At 39.6% G+C, this 19,237-nt stretch overlaps 1 pseudogene; it reads right to left on the reverse strand.

Moving 5' to 3' along the window:
• Positions 1 to 14,074: 14,074 nt before the first annotated feature.
• LOC110707036 lies at positions 14,075 to 15,791 on the reverse strand (annotated as a pseudogene).
• Between the last annotated feature and the right edge of the window lie 3,446 nt (positions 15,792 to 19,237).

Raw genomic sequence — 19,237 nt, forward strand, 5'->3', positions numbered from 1 at the left:
CTCCTGACTTTCAAGTTCCAGACCAAGTATGGAAGGTATATGTGGACGGAAGCTCTACTTCAAATGGTTGTGGAGCAGGCGTCATATGTCAGTCGCCAGAGGGCGACAGGTACGAGTATGCTCTACGCTTCAGTTTTCAGGCTTCAAACAATGAGGCAGAATATGAAGCTTTACTAGCCGGGATCCGCATGTGCAAGGCGGCAGGGGCAAGAAAAATAGACGCCTGTTCCGATTCACAATTGATAGTGAGTCAGTACAATGGCGAATACGAAGCAACCCATCCGGCCATGATCAAGTATTTACAGGCGGTCCGACAAGCAGTCGGCTCCCTTGAGGATTTCCATCTGATCCAAGTGCCGAGATCAGAAAACAACCAGGCGGATGCACTGTCAAAATTAGCATCATCCGCCTCCTCTGATACTCCTCGAACTGTTTTTTGGGAAGTAATGGAGAAGAGAAGCATCGAGGAAAACCCTATTGGAATCCTAGACAGAAGCTCAACCTGGATGGATTCAATCAGGGCATATCTGACAAACGGTACACTGCCGGATGATCCTCAACAGGCGGCAGCACTGAAAAAACGGGCCACCTGTTTTGAAATGATAAAGGGAGAACTTCACAAAAGGGGGTACCTTCAACCCTTCTTAAAGTGTGTTACTCCAGAAAAGGGACGAGAGATACTAGACGATCTTCACTCTGGTTACTGTGCTTCTCATATAGGCGGTAGGACGCTTGCTCAAAGGGCAAGGCGGCAGGGCTACTTTTGGCCTACTTTGGAAGCAGATGCAATGGAGATGGTGAAAAAATGTGACAAGTGCCAAAGGTTTGGCAAACTAATTCACCGTCCGACTACTGACCTCACTACCATTCATAGCCCACTACCGTTTGCTAAGTGGGGCATGGACATTCTGGGTCCATATACGCCTGCTACAGGCGGAAGGAGGTACATACTTGTTGCCGTTGACTACTTCACTAAATGGGTAGAGGCGGAGGCTGTAAAGGGAATCAAGACAAAAGATGTAATTTCATTCATTTGGAAAAATGTCATCACTCGGTTCGGGGTTCCCATGTCTATGGTTTTTGATAATGGTCCCCAATTTGAGACGCCTGTTCTCAAAAGCTGGTTGGATGACCAAGGAATTGCAAACTACTTTGCATCTGTCGGCCGTCCACAAGCAAACGGCCAGGTAGAAGCCTTTAATAAAATCATCTCGGACGGTCTCAAGAAAAAGATTGAACGAGCAGGCGGCCTATGGGCGGATGAACTACCACATGTTCTCTGGGCCATTAGGACGACTGAAAAAGGGGCGACTGGAGAAACTCCATTCCTCCTAACTTACGGTGCGGAAGTTGTTCTTCCAATAGAACACTACGAGCCGACTCTTCGAGTAATGCTATATGACGAAGAGGCAAACTGGGAAGCCATGCGCCTGGCATTAGACTCACTTCCTGAAAAGAGGGGCAATGTTGTCTTGCGCCATGAAATCTATCGCCTGAGAATGACTAGATCATACAACAAAAAAGTACACAGGCGTCCACTCAAAGTAGGGGACTTTGTACTTAGAAAAATGGAAGCAGTTGGTAGGGCTAATGAGTCTGGCAAACTAACTCCCAACTAGGAAGGACCCTACCGAATCTGTGAGGAAGTCAGGGACGGTACCTACCGTCTGGAAACACCAGACGGACAACCGTTGCCTCGAACTTGGAATGTAGATAATCTTAAGAAATATTTCTTTTTAATGATGTAAATAGTCAAGAGCTACTTAATAAAAGTTTGCATACTTATTATTCAATTTTGTACTAAGAGGGGCACGCCTACTAACAAATAGTCGGCTACTCTCCATGATTAATTTTTATTCTTACTTAAGAGGGGCATGCCGTCTGTACCTTTACAGTCGGCTACTCTCCATTGAGTATTTTACTCTATTTTCAGAGGGGCATGCCGTCTGTACCTTTACAGTCGGCTACTCTCCATTGAGTATTTTTACTCTCTTCAGAGGGGCATGCCGTCTGTACCTTTACAGTCTGCTACTCTCCATTTTCTCACCATATGGGCATGCCGTCTGGACATATAGTCGGCTACTCTCCATAGAAGAGGGCCGACTGGTTCCAAACACACAGTCCCCCCTTATACTTAGCTAAAAAAGATTAGGGCATGGCCGACCCTGTTCCTAACAGGCGGCTACCCTCCTCTTACTTAGCACCTACGTTCACCAAGAACTAACCAAGGCCACAGGCCGAATGATCAGACCAGGCGCCAAGCCAACTGATCAAATCTTCAAGACTAATACGACCTGTCCCAACATCATAGCAGGCGTCCGGCGGCATCCCTCCGGATGAAATTCGTCGCAGAGAGCAGCTCCCTTTTGGGTGGAACATTGCTCTATAAACTAATTACACGACACCTATACGACTGTCCCCAGGGGCAACCACGTAGCCGTTTTTGAGACAAGGATAACTCTATCACTAACCAAACCAGTGGTAGCAGTTGACATCTGAGTCAGATGACCGCCTGTATTACTTGGGATAAATGCAGGGGGTACCTCTTGAGTTAATAGCCAACAAACATTGGCGAATCAAGGGGTCTAGCCGGCCTCCGCCGCCTGGTACCTCTACTACTCAATCTAGAGTGTGACGGAGACTAAGTAACTCCTATGTTAACTTATAGTCACTCCCTCAAACTTGGTATGGAACTTAAAAGGTTTGAGTAGACCGCCTGTTTTTTGGAAAACAGGGGCACTCAAACCCCTATTCCTACTAGGTAACCTATTGAGTTAATAGCCAACAAACATTGGCGAATCAAGGGGATAAGCCGGCCTCCGCCGCCTGGTACCTCTACTACTCAATCTAGAGTGTGTCGGAGACTAAGTAACTCCTATGTTAACTTATAGTCACTCCCTCAAACTTAGTATGGAGCCTAAAAGGTATGAGTCGTCCGCCTGTTTTTAGCAAACAGGGGCTCTCAACCACTATTCCTGCTAGGTTAACAAATTATGAGTTAAAAAGCCAACAAACATTGGCGAATAAAGGGAAACAACCGGTACCCGCCGCTTGTTATCTCTACTACTCAGTTCCTTGGCGACTAGGTAACACTCATGTTTACTTGGTCAGACCACTTTCCTACTTGGTTAAATTTACAAATGACAGGACCGCCTGCCTAAAAAGGATCCAGACCTTAAAATAGTTCGAATACCGATTGTATAAATGGCCGACTGATCGTCTATCCTGGAAACAGACAACCAGTCGTCCAGGGGCATAGGTGGCGTGACTAACTATCTGTACCTGTCTGCAACTATCGGCCATGTAAAACAGTCGGTCTAGTGAACAATTGGATATTAGAATATGGAATACTTAGACAAATTTGAGGCAAAACAAAAATTCATTAAAAAGAAGCCGGTCATTAAAGACCGGCAAAATATTCAAAGCCCCGGCCCCCTGGCCGGGTAAATACAAAACAAACGGCACGTAGGCCGTGGAAAGAATACATAAAGCTTAAGAAGGGGGCAAATCTTCAATATTAGCAGCTGCCGCCTGGTCAGCACTCTTCTTGCTGGACTCGGCTTAAGCTGCATCCTTTTTTGATGCATTACCCCCAAGCGGCACAAGCGCCACTATCGGCTCCTCCTCCTCCAACGCTTCCTCCAACGCCTCTTCCTCAGCAGCCGCCAGGATCTCTTGATTATATGTATCAGAACACTGGCGGTACGTTTTTTCCCATGAGGCAAAGTCGACATTAGGGAAGAGGCGGCCCCAAGTCATGCGCTGGATTTGAGCGGAGTCTTCCATCATCTCCCGGACCAGCTCTTTCTTCTCTTGCTCGGCCTTTTCCGAGAGCTCCTGGGTAAGACTCTTCTCTTGGGTCACCAGGCGTTCCTTTACGTTGGCCAAGGATTTCTCCAAGGCTTCGTATGAGTACATCTTTAGGCGAAGAGGTTTCAGCTCGGCCTTGAGATTGGTGATGGTCGCCTCCAGCTCGACATTCCTCTTCTGGGCCGCCTCTAACTGAGCCCGAACAGCGGCGGTAGCCTGCGCCTGATAATAAAGAATATCAATGGTCAGAACTTCATTTTGGGCAATTTGAAACATTGCCTTATCACAGTTGGAGGCGGCCATAGCTTTTGCTGCCTTTACCTCTTTGTTCTTCCGGTCAAGCGGCTTGCGAAGGCCGTTCACTCGGAGCAGGGCCTAAGTAAAAAGAAACAGGCGTCAGTTTCCAAACAAAAAAGAAAACAGGCGTCCAGAAATTCAAATACTCAAAAATATGCTAAGTATACCTCAGCAAGGACCCCTGCAATCCCGTCTAGGTCAAGGGTGCCGACACCCCTGACCGCCTCCCTTTCAGCTGGAGGAACTGCCCTGATCATAGACTTGGCCATCTCTACCAAGTCAGGCTCCTGAGGGCCGGCTGCATCAAGCATAAACAAACGGATTAGACCTAGTAAAGAAGGGAGCAAGTCTAAAATTTACAAGGACAATTTCATACTTCTAGGTGGCCCAGCTGGAGTTTTAGAAGAAGTGGCCGGCTGTTTCTCAGCCGCCGCATGTTTCCTGGCAGAACTAGGAGAGCTCGCAACAGTCGTCCTCCGGGCCTTGGGGTCCGGCTGTTGGGAAGAAGAAGCTCTTGGAGCGCCCGTCTAAAAAAGAAAAAAGTCAGTATATGCATAAACACAACTCCAAAAAGAGGGTGAAAGGTTCGGAGCTCACCAAGGGTGCCCCCTTCTTGGGGGAGTCGGTTGAAGCTTGTTGCATGATGGAGGCCCGCAACATGGCCGCCGCAGTCTTGGAGGCGGTGATTTTGCTCATGGCGTCAGCTGCAAAAACAAAGAGCAAAGTTAACAAAAGTCATAACAAGAAATGTATGGAAAAACAGAGTATTCGACAGGCCGACTACCTCTTGAGCACCGACTGCTGAGGCCACAGGCGGCCAAAAAGTACTCGTCGTAGAGCCATTTGAAGCTCGGGACGCAGTGCAGGGGTACTTGCTCTCGTACCCCTGAAGTAGAGTCGACCCTCGACTCTACTTTAAAGAGTCCTTTATCAAGGATCTCTTTCTTAGCCTTGGGGGGAACAGGCGGCATGCTACGGCCGCCTGCAAGAAGGGGCGGATTCCTGTTCCACCTATTGAAGCGCTTGTTCAGCTCAGTGTCTGAACTCTCAATGATGAGGAAGGTGCTCCGCCAGTCCTTCCACTTGTTTGCTTTACCTCTCGTCATGAGGTAGCCCCTGTGGCTTGTCAATTGATACCAGCCGGTACCGCCTGCCTTAGGGGTCCGGCTGAGATAGTTCATATGGGCGAAAGCCTCGAAGCTCGGCTCCACCCCGTGCAGTTCGCACCCGGCCACATAGCCGAGTACGTTGACCCAGGAGTTTGGGGCTAACTTCCATAACCCCAACTCATACCCATCCAAGATCCGCTGAACAGCCGGATGTAATGGGAAGCGCAGCTCTGCCTTGATGGCCGCCTCGTAGCAGCCAAAGCAGGCGCTATCATAACTGGTACCAGCCGGCCAGACGACTGTGTCTTCTGGATCCGGCACAAACACTAGAAAGTCGGGGCCCATGGTGTGGTTTGCAATAAAGCTCTCCACTTTCTCTTGCATGGCTGTGATCCGGCCCCGAGGTACCATGCAGTAGTAGGGGGTATTTTGCTCTCGGTAAGAGGCGGATGGCTCTGCCCAATTGTCCCCCTTCTCAACTGCGTGAGAGAGTCTCGCCTCTTGCAGGCGGCTGTTTTTCTCTTCTGTGTCCAAAGAAGCATGGCTAGAAGAGCTTGACTCGGAATCGTCCTCTGACGAGTCCGAAGAGGACGACTCCTCCCCTCTCCCGGAGGGGCCCGCCTCCTCTCTTTGAAAAGGAGCAGAATTGTTAACTGTTAAATGGGAAGGGGTCACTATGACTCCTCCCACAGAATTGCCGGCTTTCAGGCCGCCTTGTTTCACTTCCACATCTGGCGCCTGGTCAGATGTTTCACTAAGCGGCACTCTGTGGGAGGAGCCGTCTGAATTTGAGATCCTAGCAGTCTTTTTCGTTCTGGCCATCCTGCTCTGCATAGACACAGATACAGTCGGACTTTGTATAAAGGGCAAAGATGGGTCCGGAAAAGGGCAGGCGGCACTCCTAGTCCTAGATTCAGCCGTCCCCGGTGACCGGCTGATCACTAACCTAGGTCGTGTCGTGTGCTTCCGTGGTGCCATTTCAAAAAATAAAAAGAAAATTAAGAGTAAGAGTAAGAGAACCGACAGTTACCTGAACGAGTGACGATTAATGAAGTGCTGAAAATCCTGTGCAGTCGGCTTGTCAGAACAGGCGGTAGGCAGAAAAGGTCCAAAATGTCAGAGCAAGTTCAGGGGTCCGAATGTTCTCTCTCAAAGTTCTCAAGTGTGAAAATGACTCAAGACAATCCTCCCTTATATAGGCGAAGTGAGAAGGCGAAGGGTCACTTTCAGAATTTAAAATTTAGGCAGGAAAATCTCTCGGCCTTTCGCCGACTGACACCTGTAGAAGGTCGTCGCCTGTTACAGTGTGACACCTGTCACAGGTAACACGTGACCAGTCACGTGCCACCTGTGAGGGGCAAATGATTAGGGGATTTTGCTCCCACCAATCGGAATGCGCCACGTGGGCCAATCAGGTCCTGCCAAGTGTCCCCCAGTTGGCACTGTCAGGGCTTGCCACGTGGCACGCGCTTATTTGTCCACCTTGGACCTATTATGTCATGACATGTGGCATACTCCATGCCTAATGGAGAAACCGGCCACCCAGGCCCAACTTCCGAGGGAAGCCCAATCAGCCCTAGGTTAACCTAAACCTAGGATGGGCACGTTTCCCAAGGTTATAAATACCTCCCTTAATCCTCATTAAGGGGGATTACGAAAAAACACATTAATTACACACAGTAATAACCGGCTGATCTCGCTAACAAAGCAGATTACCTACATTAAACACTTTCACCTAGAGAGACCCAATCACTTTAATTTCCGCATTAATTACTCCTTAATCAAGTACTAACTTGACCGTTGGAGGCGGAGCTCCCACCACCAGGAGTCTCCGTTATTTTGCAGGTACAGGCGTCCGGTTCCAGTCTCGGAATTGTAACTCTCCCGCAGGACATCAGAAAACCCCGAAACAATAATAATAATAATAATAATAATAATAATAATAATAATAATAATAATAATAATAAAGTATTGGTCAATTTAGGCTTGAACCCACTGCACAAGGCCATAATTTTTCACGTGTGATTATGGCTTAATTTATCATTTTATCACACCAACCAATTATATAACACTTCGTATAATGTATCTAAAGGACAATTAAATTCAATGGGTAACATATACATAAAGTTAATTAATTTTCATTACTTTCACATCTGATTAACTAGGTAGGCCCTGTTCACTTTGCCTTTAAAATAATATTTAATAAAAATAATTTCAGTTCAGCAAAAATAATTTTAGTTTTGTAAAAATAAGTTTAGTTAAGTAAAAACCAATATCTTTATAGAAGAAATACGACAGAGAATCAGTAAAAATAATTTTAGTTCAGCAAAAATAATTTCAGTTCAATAAAATTAATTTCAATTCAGCAAAAAAAAAAAAAAAAAAAAAAATCAGTCCAGTAAAAATAGTTTCAGTTCAGCAAAAATAAGGTAAAGTGAATAAGGCTGTATTATACTTTTATTACTCATCAAATTAATTACGTTAAGTAAAAAAAAACTACTTTTAATAGTATTGCATGAGGAAATCAAAGGGTGGGGGAAGGTGAAGAGGTGGGAAGGAAATAAAGGGGAAGGGGAGGGAGGGAAGAATGACGAGTTTTTCTTCCAAAATCTCTTCATTGTAGGAAATAATGATGATAATGATTTAAAAGGTTCATCATTTTTTATATATTGTTACAAAATTACCTTATTTAAAATATATTAATATAATTTGAAGGAGGAAAATATGATGTATATTATCCTGTTTAAAGATATTGTATATTGTTTATATTATACGAAGTAATTGATATGGAAAATACTTTATCACAAATAAGGAATAAATATTAATCAAAATTATAACAATTATATGATTTGGTGAATATTTTATATATATTTACCATAAGTAGTTCATGACATTTGAAAAAAAAAAGCTATGGATCGGAGTAAAAAAAAAAAAAAAAAAAAAAAAAAAGCACTACAAAAGTTAAAAGTGTTATTCTTAGTGTATGTTTTAGTATTATATAGTTTTGATCCCATGCAATGCAAGTATTCATAATAATAAGACTTACTAATAATGACAGTCAATTGTAACGGAGTTAATTGAAATTAATTCACTTATGTAATACTTTTAGAAAAAAAATTCGAATTTAATTAATAGCTACCCTTAAAATTCTTATAAAAATTTTGGGATGGAGGGAGTGTTTTTTGATATCCTATTACAAAAAAATATAAATTCAAACAAGTGCATTGGCATGTGTGTAAAGTTGATTGTGTCATATATTCTAGGACAGAGAGAGTAATAAATTAATAGAATTTTCGAGGGACAATTTTTTCACAAAACTATGCCAAGTGTCTTATCCGGTGATTATTACATTGATATATAGTATAGATATAGATAGATAAATGAAATAAAAAATTCTTGATTAAGGTGGATTTTCATTAACTTATTGTAAGTCGGGTAAAAGTTACCCTAAATGTATTTAAAGGTACCCTTATATAATACAAAACTTACCATTTTCCTATCATAAATTTTACCCTTAAAAACACTTATAATGTATTAGATTAATCATATTATCCTTCATTCATATCATGTATTCATTAGAAATTAAACGTTAAAATATAACCGAACTAGCTAAAGTCCCGTGCCACGCACGAGTTTTACTAAACTTAGTAACGAATTTTAAAGTTATGTTAGCAATTATTATATTATAATAAAGAATTACATTTATAAACTAAACAAAATAGATTGAATTGTTTACTTATACCGACATCAAGGTTGTTTTTTTGACAATGATATAAAGGTTATTGATGCGTTAAACTTTATAAATATGAAAGAAATTCAGGGAGTTTGATTATTTAGAACTCATGTTATATACCCTATCACGTCTCCATTTTGTTGACACAGTTGAACCGACACAATGTTGTATCAATATTCTTATTAGATTTTTGTAAAGTTAGGGTCTGTTATGTTCACCTTATTTTCACATATTTCAGGTTTGATAAGTGCAAATAAGTTAACCAGAGCCTAAGAAACTCTCGCCTCTCCTCTCCTCTTCTCTCCTCATCTCTTATAGGGTTTCTCCAAATTCTTGGCCATTTAGGCCGAAAATAGTCTAATTTCCTTAGAAATTAGACTATTTCCTACTCTTTTCCCTTAATTTTCTTTACTTTTGCAATTTTGTTTTCAATAAAGCAACACGAGTGGTGTAGATATTCGTCCATCTCCCTATGGTGGAGTGTCTCCTATGGTGGAGTCCACTACTAGAAAAGGTCAATTTCCGACGGATGTGTTCCGACGGACACGAAAATTCGTCGGAAAAAACAAAATTTCCGATGGATTTAAATTCTGTCGGAAATTTCCGACGAATTTGGAATTTCCGTCGGAAATTTCCGATGGAATTTAAAGCCATCGGAAAATACTTGGTTTTCGACGGATTTTCCGTTGAAAAATAATTAATTTCCGACGGAATTATGGGATTTACAAAAATAAAAAATAAAAATACAAACCTTAATTAAAGCGGTACTATCCCCCTCCCCCTTTCATATCTCATTTCTCTTTCATTCTCCTCTTCTCCTTCTCTCTTCCGCCTCTTTCTTCTTCTTCTCTGATTCTCTCTCCTCTAGTCTTCTTTTCTGATTCTCTCTTCTCTATCCTCTTTTCCTTCCTCTCTTCTCTCGTCCTTTTCTCGTTCCTCTTCTCCTTTTTCTCTTCTCTCGTCCTCTTCTCCGTAAACCAAGCCTAAACCCGCAACCCCCACTCACAACACCTCACGCATGAAAAATCGACTAGGGTTGTAATTATTTGAACAAAATAAGGTTTTTCATGTCAAATTCGACCATGAAAACTCTAGATTTTTCATGGTCTAATTTGACCTTTAAAACCCAAATTCAAGCCAATTTCGGGGTTTTAATGGAATTCAACGTAAGTTCTCTTTTCTCTTTCTCTTATTTTGTTTATTGAGATTTTTTTATAAAATTTATGGTGATGTATGGTTGAATTGCGGAGGTGGTGGGTGGTTTGTGTTCAAGGTAAGGGTTAAGGTGGGATTGGGCTAGTTGTTTCGAATGCATCTGGTTTGGGTGGGGGTGTTGGTGGGTTGGGATGGGGGTCGTGGTGGGTAGGAATCTGGTTTAGGTTGGGGTTCTGGTGGCTGGTGAGGTGGGTTACAGGTTTTGGTGGGTGGTGAGGTAGGTTAGTGTGTTTACAAGTTTTGGTGAGGTGGGTGGTGGGTAGGGATCTTGGTTGTGGGTGGTGTTGGGCGTCTGATGGGGTGGTGTTGGGCATCTAATGGGTCAGGGTTTGGGCTAGGGTTTGGGTGTTTTAGGTGGATGGATTTGGTTATGGGTTTGGTGGAGTTTTGGTTAGGGTTCGATCAGGGTTTGGGTTAGGTGGGACTGGTTTAGGGTTTGGTGGTGGTGGTGGTGGGTGGCGCTGGGTTTGTGGTGGCTATGGGCTTAGGTGGGTTAAGAGTTAGGGTGGGGAGAGTGGCGGACTGATGGTCTGGCTTAAGGTTAGGGTTAGTTAGCAGCTGGTGGAGTGGTGGTGGTCTGATGTGGGGGGTAGTGGTGGTGGTGGTCTGATGTTGGGGTTAGGGTTAGTTAGGGGTTTGTGGTGGAGATACGCAGTGCCGGTGGTGGCGCGACATTTTTTTTTAATTTCATTAAATCAGTTTCCGACGGAATTTTTGGCGAAATTTTCCGGCTGATTTGTGTCCGTCGGAATTTTCCGACAGACTTTTCCGGTGTCGGAATTCCTCTTCTGGTGGAATTTCCGTCGAAAAAGGTCATTTTTCCTACAAAACCTTTTCCGACAACCGATTTCGACGGAAATTCCGTCGAAAACGGGTTTTCCGACGGAATTCAGGGTGTTTCCGACTGAATTTTTCCGTCGGAAATGGCCTGTTTTCTAGTAGTGGTCGTTCGTTTTTGTTAGTTTTGTTGTTTGTTTTTGTTTAGGTTTTTTTTTGTGTATTAGGGTTTATTAAAAAGGTAATCATCTTTTGCCTTATTATCTGATCGTTGGTAAAGAGTTGTCTGGGATCGCAACGGTTTTTAAATCTTCAGAGGCGTTCAAGTGAATCAGATGAAAATCATCCTTACGACTACAACAAATCGTTAGACCGACTCTCTGAAAAGACTGTGTATTCCAACGATGTGTACGAGAGATGTACTACAGTGCAAGATCAATTCAATGATCGTAGCATTGATAAAGGAAACCCTTATTTGATTCAGTTTTATGTATATGTTGAGTTAGATTTCATTTGTAGATGTCATATGGCTTTTGATTAATGAATTGATTTGTTTCAAAAAAAAAAGTTCAGATAAGTTCAGTTCAGGAAAAATAAGTTCTGGTATAGGTTACCCAAGTACAAATTACAACTAAAATAAGTTTTAATAAGGTCTAATAAGTTCAGATAAGATAAGATAAGTTCAGATAAGTGAAAATCAGGTGAATAGAACACACCCTTAGTGAATAATAGAGTTTTTATTATAATTTATAAATAGTGGGATATTATAATCACAATGTTGTTGTAGCTGTTAATTAATAATTATGACACGCGCGATGTTGTATGTATCAATTTATTAAGGAATGAAATAGTTAATTCAAAATATATTGTAATTAAAATATACCATAAGAAGTAAAACCTGTTTAGTAATATTAAAAAAATAATATTAAGTAAAATTAATTTCAGTTCTGTAAATATAAGCTCAGTTCTGTAAAAATAATTTCAGTTCAGTAAAATTCAGTAACTATATAGAAGAAATTAATAGAAAATTAGTAAATATAATTTCAGTTCAGCAAAAATAATTTCAGTTCAGTAAAAATAATTTTAGTGCGGTAAAAATAATTTAAATTCAGTAAAAATAATTTCAGTTTAACAAAAATAAGGTGCAGTAAACGGGGCCGTATAGTGCAAAACTAATATTACGAAAATGTTAACATGAGTATAGTGAAAATAATTAATATTAATAGCGTTAAAAGTGTATGTTAAAATTATAAAATATCATTAGACGACATTTTCAATTTCAAGATGATTTAAAAGCTAGTTTAAATCTCAGCTTTTCTTTCTTCTCTCTCCTCTCTCTTTAGGGTTTTAATTTTCTTGGCTGTTTAGGCCGGAAATAGTCTAATTTCTTCGGAAATTTGACTATTTTCGATCCTTTTTTTTTTTATTATTCAATTCGCTTATTTCTTATTTGATTTGTTTTGCTTTGTTTTGTTCTCTCCATTTGTAAGAGTATTTCCCAATTTTTTTGGGTTTTCCTAATTTTCTAGGATTTTGATTCTCATCCATGGATGAGAATTTTATTTTTAGGTTTTAATAATAATTGAAAAGGCGATTTGGATTGACATGGGTTTAGGGTTCGTCATCAACTCTACGATCAAAACATCAGCACAGATTGTGAAGGTCTCTACTTGGAAAGATGTAAGGACATCGAAATTCACTGTTCGCGTCAAGTTTGAAGCGGTGGAGTGTGAGCTATGCCCGATATGCAAAATAGTTATGATTTTTATTGTAAAAGTTATGTTATTTTCTCTAGATCTGTGGTTTACAAATTTATATTATTATTGTAGATGTCGTATGGCTATTTATTAATGATAATATTCTTCTTTCTGTCAAAAAAGATGATTTAAAAGCTATATATAAAGAGTAGCTGTGATTATTATTGCTTGCACGTGAATTAATATAAGAAGTGAAATAAATAATAATCCTTAATTTTCTTCATGATGCTAGGTGATAAGTATTGATTTATATCCAAAAGCTTTGAAGGAGCTATTGGGAAAAAATTTGTTTAAGATTAAGGCCCTCTTCACTTCACCTTAAAAAATAATATTTAATAAAAATAATTTCAGTGTAGTAAAACTAATTTCAATTTAGTAAAAATCAGTAACTTTAAAAAAAATATAATAGAAATTCAGTAAAAATAATTTCAGTTCAGCAAAAATAATTTCAGTTCAGTAAAAATAATTTAAGTTCTGCAAAAATAATTTCAGTTTAGTAAAAATAATTTCAGTTCAGCAAAAATAAGGTGATGTGAACCGGGTCTAAGATAAAAGACTATAAACTGAAAGGAATGAAATAAAAAGAATATGTAATGAATGATTATTGCACGTGAGTTGATATAATGAATAAAATTTAAAGAATATGTAGTGTTAGATGTACATAGTATTGAAATAAAAAGAGTTGATATATATAGTATTGAAATTATAGAGTTGATATAAATGGTGTTGTTATATTTTTTTTTAATTAGAATTGTACCAAAAAAAAAAAGGAAAGAATATTGTTGGAGGGAAAAAAACAACACCAGAAAGTGACATGTGTCATTCTTAATGTCTGTTTTAGTATTATGTTATTGATTAATTGATAATTCATTACAAATCAAAAGTTACCCTAAAAAAGATTAAAGTTACTATTAAAATTGTTAAATATATCTTCAAATTGATTGTCTTAAAACGTAAGCCCGTCTTATACAAGACTAGATAATTGAAACGAAATTTGGGTTGTTCCTTATCGACACTATAAAATCTCATTCAAAATAAAAGATAATAATCAATAACTAATTATAAAGTCAAGCTTTTTAATATTTGATAACCAATTAATTGGAAATTACAGAATGTGAATATAAGTGAATAACGTTAATTAATTAAACAAGCTTTGATGTTTACTTTACGACCTTACTTGATCTAGAATATTTATACACAAGTTGTTTATAAATTTATACGAACGAATATATTTATGCTTGGGTTCAGTCTCATTTATTAATCAAGCTTCAAAAATCATACAAGCTAGTCTCATTGATCATATAGAAGATAAGACAAACATAAATGAGATTTAGTCGAGTTCGAGTTGTTTATCGAGAGTCTTGGCTTGTTTACACCCCTACATAATTATCACCACGTACTCGCATTTAATCTATAGCAGGAAAACACCAAAAACTTTCCCATGGTATAATAATTTTCCAAATACTCCAAATATAATGCAAATCTACTTTCATACATACATACATATATTGAGCTTATAGCTTAACCTTCTTGATACATGAACTCGAAAAGTATGTTACATGTAGAAGTGTAGAACTAGTAATAACAGATACATACTTATGCCCTTACAAACAAATACGTAGTATAATCATTTGGTAGTACAATATAAAAATGGAATATACGCAGTACAGTAGCTAGTACGTAGTACAGTCTGCTGGAGCAAAAGAAACTTGCATAGCTTGTAAATCATACCCAACCTCGAAATTAACTTGAGCAATGTTCCCAAATATCGGAATACTATCTGAAGCTTTTGTAGCTAACATTGCCAAGCAACTAACATCCTCAAGTTGCCTAAAAGTGCTGATTGCCTTTAACACGACATCGGCCCCTTGAAGTTGGAATACAACGTCTGGAGGACTAAACTGCCCTGAATCCCCTGTATTGTAACAGAGGTCGTAACCTTCGATTGGGCTCGATACCGTGTTAGGTCCAATGGCATTCACCAAAGCATCCCTTAAGTTGTTGTAGATGCTACTTGGAAGCATTGTAAGAGTGGTACCAGAGTCGATGATCACGTCCATTTCTACCGGGATTTGGACCGGATTTTCACTATCCCCAACGCTAATGCTATCGAGAGTAAGGTGGTAAAATGTTGGCGGTTGTCCTATTTGGAAGGGAGTTGATACTACTTCAGGGCTCGTGACATCGGCTCCAAAGGTAAGCGTGCTTGAGACCTCGGATGTCAAGGGAGCTAAGCAGTAGGAGAACTTGTAGTTGATTTTAGGGCCGAGTTGTGAGATCAAGGAAGACGGGCCTGTTCCAAGTCCAACGATCCCCTCTCCTTGGATGCCTAGAGCGCCTTGGTTGTCCGTCCCACAACCGAAAACGGATGTGGATGAAATACTCGGCGATGTAGCATCAGGAGAGGATAAGCTAAGCGTTTCACTGGCTAGGATGCCGTTAGTTTGAGTATGATCACCGTAACCATAGTGATAAGCACACGGTGATGATGACTCGTAATTGTTGTAATTATTATTATTATTCGAAGCACAACTAGTACTAACATCTGGTTTGGCACAATCCGAAGAAGTGCAAGAGATTACTTGATAGGACGAAGATATTGATGGATCGAAGAGTGGAGATTGTTGTTGGATGCAAGTGTTACAAGGTTGACATTGGACCCAAATAAGATCACTACCCGTGTCTGCCACAGCTAAAAATTCGACTTCTGGGGTACCAAGGGAAATTTTCATGAGGTATGATCCACCATTAGGAACTAAAGCATAAGAATTTTCATCATTTAGGTTATAATATGTTGATGATAGTTGAATATTGTGGCCATGTGATATATAGCCTAGTGGTGCTCTCTTTAGGCGATCTTGTGGTGCATGGAAGAGTTGTAGTAAGGCGAAAGTGGTGAATCGCGATGGATGAGATTGACCTTGAACACGCCATTAGAAGTGGCTAATTTTCGAGCCTCAACTGAGATCGAAAAGGGGGGTTCGAAGAAAGAGGACGATGCTAGCAAAAGAATTAGGATGATATTAGGCAAAGTATAAGCATGCATGTTGGTTGCTAATAAAAATGTTTATCAGTTTATGCAAATGCTTAATAAGAGATATGTTATGGTTGGGTGGTTACATGGATTTATAAAATCAATGACTAATTATCATATCCTTGTCAAGGCAAAATCATCTACTTTATTATGTCAAGTCGTCTCTAGTTAAGGTCTTTGTTGCAAAGTTTCCATCGTTTATTATGTCAAATCATCTCTAGTCAAGGTCTTTGTTTTCTTGTGTTATACTACCTTCACCAGACACTACTTTATCCATGTTAACTAATTTGATAATTTAAAAAATTAGGACGTACACCCCGCATTTGTTTAAATATGACACCCGTCAAAACATAACATGCACATTCCTTTGTATATTATCCTAGGATGAATGGGTACTTTAATTGATCATTATAGTACGCACCTGTATCTATATGGGTACCTAGTACTTTGAATGATACTTTGAATGAACAAAGTGTACATGACCATGGTGAACACTATATATATATATATATATATATATATATATATATATATATATATATATATATATATATATATATATATATATATATATATATATATATATAACTTTGATCATTAAAACTCTTTGCGTTAATTCTTCATAATTTTGCCTCTATTAAAATCTTAAGAGGTTTCATCGCAAAAAATAAATAAATAAAATAAAAAATAAAATAAAATCTATATATATTTAAACGATAAATATATGCCTTTATTTATTGACATGTAGAATCTTATTGTGTTTGTCTCCGTTAATAATTCAAGATCCGTAAGATGTACGTAATTTTTATAATTTTTTGTAACATCAAAAGAGCAAAAAGTAACAATAATATAATATATGTATATAAAAAAAAAGAGGGAGTAAGGAAAAATACACTATAATAATCACTACAAGAAAACAGCTGATTTCCGACGGACGCGTAATTCCGTCGGATATTTCCGACGAATTCAAACAATCCGTCGGAAATTTTCGACTGAATATAAATCCATCGGGATATATGTATTTTCCGACGGAATATTCTGTCGTAAATTAAAATTTCTGACGGAATTTTAAAAAAAGCCGGAAACCCTAATTACCTAAACCGCCACACCCCCCCTTCATTTCCCTTTCTCTCTCCTCTTCCTTTCCCCTCTTTCTCTCTCACGATTCTCTTTCTCTGTCCTCTCATCTTCTCTAAATCTCGCTTCCCCTCACTTCTCCTCTGTTCTTCTCACTTCCCTTCTTTCTCCTCAATTCCACTTTCAATTGGGCCGCCATTGCACACAACTCTCATTTCCTTTTCTCCTCACTTCCCATGAAATTCGAGCATAAATTAAAATGAAGTATGGTTTTTTTGGTCAAATTCGTCCATGAAAATACTAGATCTGAATTTGACCTTGTAAACCCAAAGTACATGATGGAAGGAATGTTGTTTTTTTTTTTCGTTTTTCTTGGTTTATATTGATGAATTTATGTGGTTTTCTCGTTTTTTTAGGTTTTATTTTAAATTTTTGAGGTTTTTATTTTTGATTTTTGGGGGTTTTATGGTTTTCAAATTTTGGGGTTTTTATTTTCGATTTTTGAGGGTTTTATTTTTTATGTTTTATGGTTTTTTTTTTATGGGTTTTTTGTTCGATTGTCTGGGTTTTGGGTTAAGGTAGGGGTGGTTAATTTGGGGTTTTATTTTCTGGGTTTAAATTTCGATTGTCTGGGTTTTGGTTTAAGGTAGTGGTGGTAAGGGGTTTTATTTTCGATAATCTGGGTTTTGGGTTTAGGTGGTGGTGGTTTTGGGTTAAGGTGGTGGTTTTGGGTGTGGAGGGGTTACGGGTTAGGGGGTGGCTGGTGGTGGTGGTGGTGATATAGGTGGCGGATGGGGTTTTTTTTTTTTTGTTTTTTTTGCAGCTTTTTCCGACGAAATTTCCGTCGGAAATCTCCAGCGGAAAAAAATTCGTCGGAAATTTTCGATGGACTATTTCGGGCCGGAAAATCTCATCCGACGGAATTTTTTCCGTCGGAAAAGGTTGATTTTCCTACAAACACGTTTACGACGACATAATTTCGTCGAAAAACAGGGTGTTTCCGACGGAATTTTTCCGTAAAAAAATCGCTTGTTTTCTAGTAGTGTATTGCCGATTTACTTCTAATAACCCCAACTAAGGCTTATTTTCTTAATAATCCTAACTATGCCCTGACTTTGCCTGCAATAGTCCCAACCGGTCAACACTGTTGACTTGTTGTAACAGGTAACCAGTACACGTGTCAGCACGTGATTGGTCCAAAATTAAAAAGAAAAAAAAAAAGAATAAAAAAAACTTAAAACCCTAACAGCCACCATCACCTCCTCTTACGCCACCGCAAAACGCTAGGGCTAACCTCCAGCCCGTCGGAAAATGGCCGGTCGTCTCCCCTGACCCCCGAAAAGGCCGGTCGACCCCTCCCAACCCCAAAAACCACCGTAGCTAGCCGGTCCCCAAACCACCCATCTTCCCTTGAAAACAACCTCCTACACCTTTTGACCACAACACAACCAAAACACTCCCCTTCTTAACACCAGCCCAAGCACCACCTCTGCCATCACAAATCACCCATCTCCTTCACCAATCCAAACACTAACTCACCCTCGTCACCAAGCACACAAACGAATCAACACCAACAGCAGCTATTCGTTGTTTGCTCCAACTCCCTCCACTTAACACCACAATTAACAACTACCTCACAATCCCAATCACTAGCCACCAACCCAATTACCACCGTCACCCACAATCTCAACATCCTCCAACCACCGTCCACAACAACAACAACCACAACTCACAGACGCGCCACTGCAACCAATAACCACAAGTTCTCGACCACTGCAACTTTCACCAAACACAAACCAAACCATAAACCGCCACCATTGCCTCGCCATTCAACCACAAACCGCCGGTAACAACCTCCAAAACAGAGCAGCTCGTAAATCACCTCAAATCAGCCCCAAATTGATTTCTCGTTTAAAGCAGGCGTTGATCGGCCGAGGCCCTGTTCTTTTGAGCTGTTCTGCTCTTCTGAAATCTGCTCTGATGTACTCTACTCTACTCTGCTCTGCTCTAGTTAAATATGTTCTACTTAAAAATAATAATAAATAATATTTAATAATAATATTTAATATTTAATAACAATAATAATAATAATGTAATAATAATAATAATAATAATAACAATAATAATAATAATAATAATGAAATTTGCTCTGCTCTGCCTACTCGCCCAGAAGTTTAAAAGAACATAGCCTAAGATTGTTTTGGGCGGTGGGAGGGCCGGCCGATCATTTTCGGGGGGTTAGGGAGGTGGCCGGCCCGTTTTCGGTTGGTTGTGGGTTAATTGGCCGGTGGGGGAAGGTTGGCTCTGATTTCACGATTTGTTTCTGTTTTTATTTTTTGTTATTTATTTTATCTTTTTTTTTTATATTAGGCCAATCATTTCATTACATGTGGTGTATAAAAAATTTAAATAAAATTTTACCTTTTCG

This window comes from Chenopodium quinoa, unplaced genomic scaffold, assembly GCF_001683475.1.
Source record: "Chenopodium quinoa cultivar QQ74 unplaced genomic scaffold, ASM168347v1, whole genome shotgun sequence".
Taxonomy (NCBI): domain Eukaryota; kingdom Viridiplantae; phylum Streptophyta; class Magnoliopsida; order Caryophyllales; family Amaranthaceae; genus Chenopodium; species Chenopodium quinoa.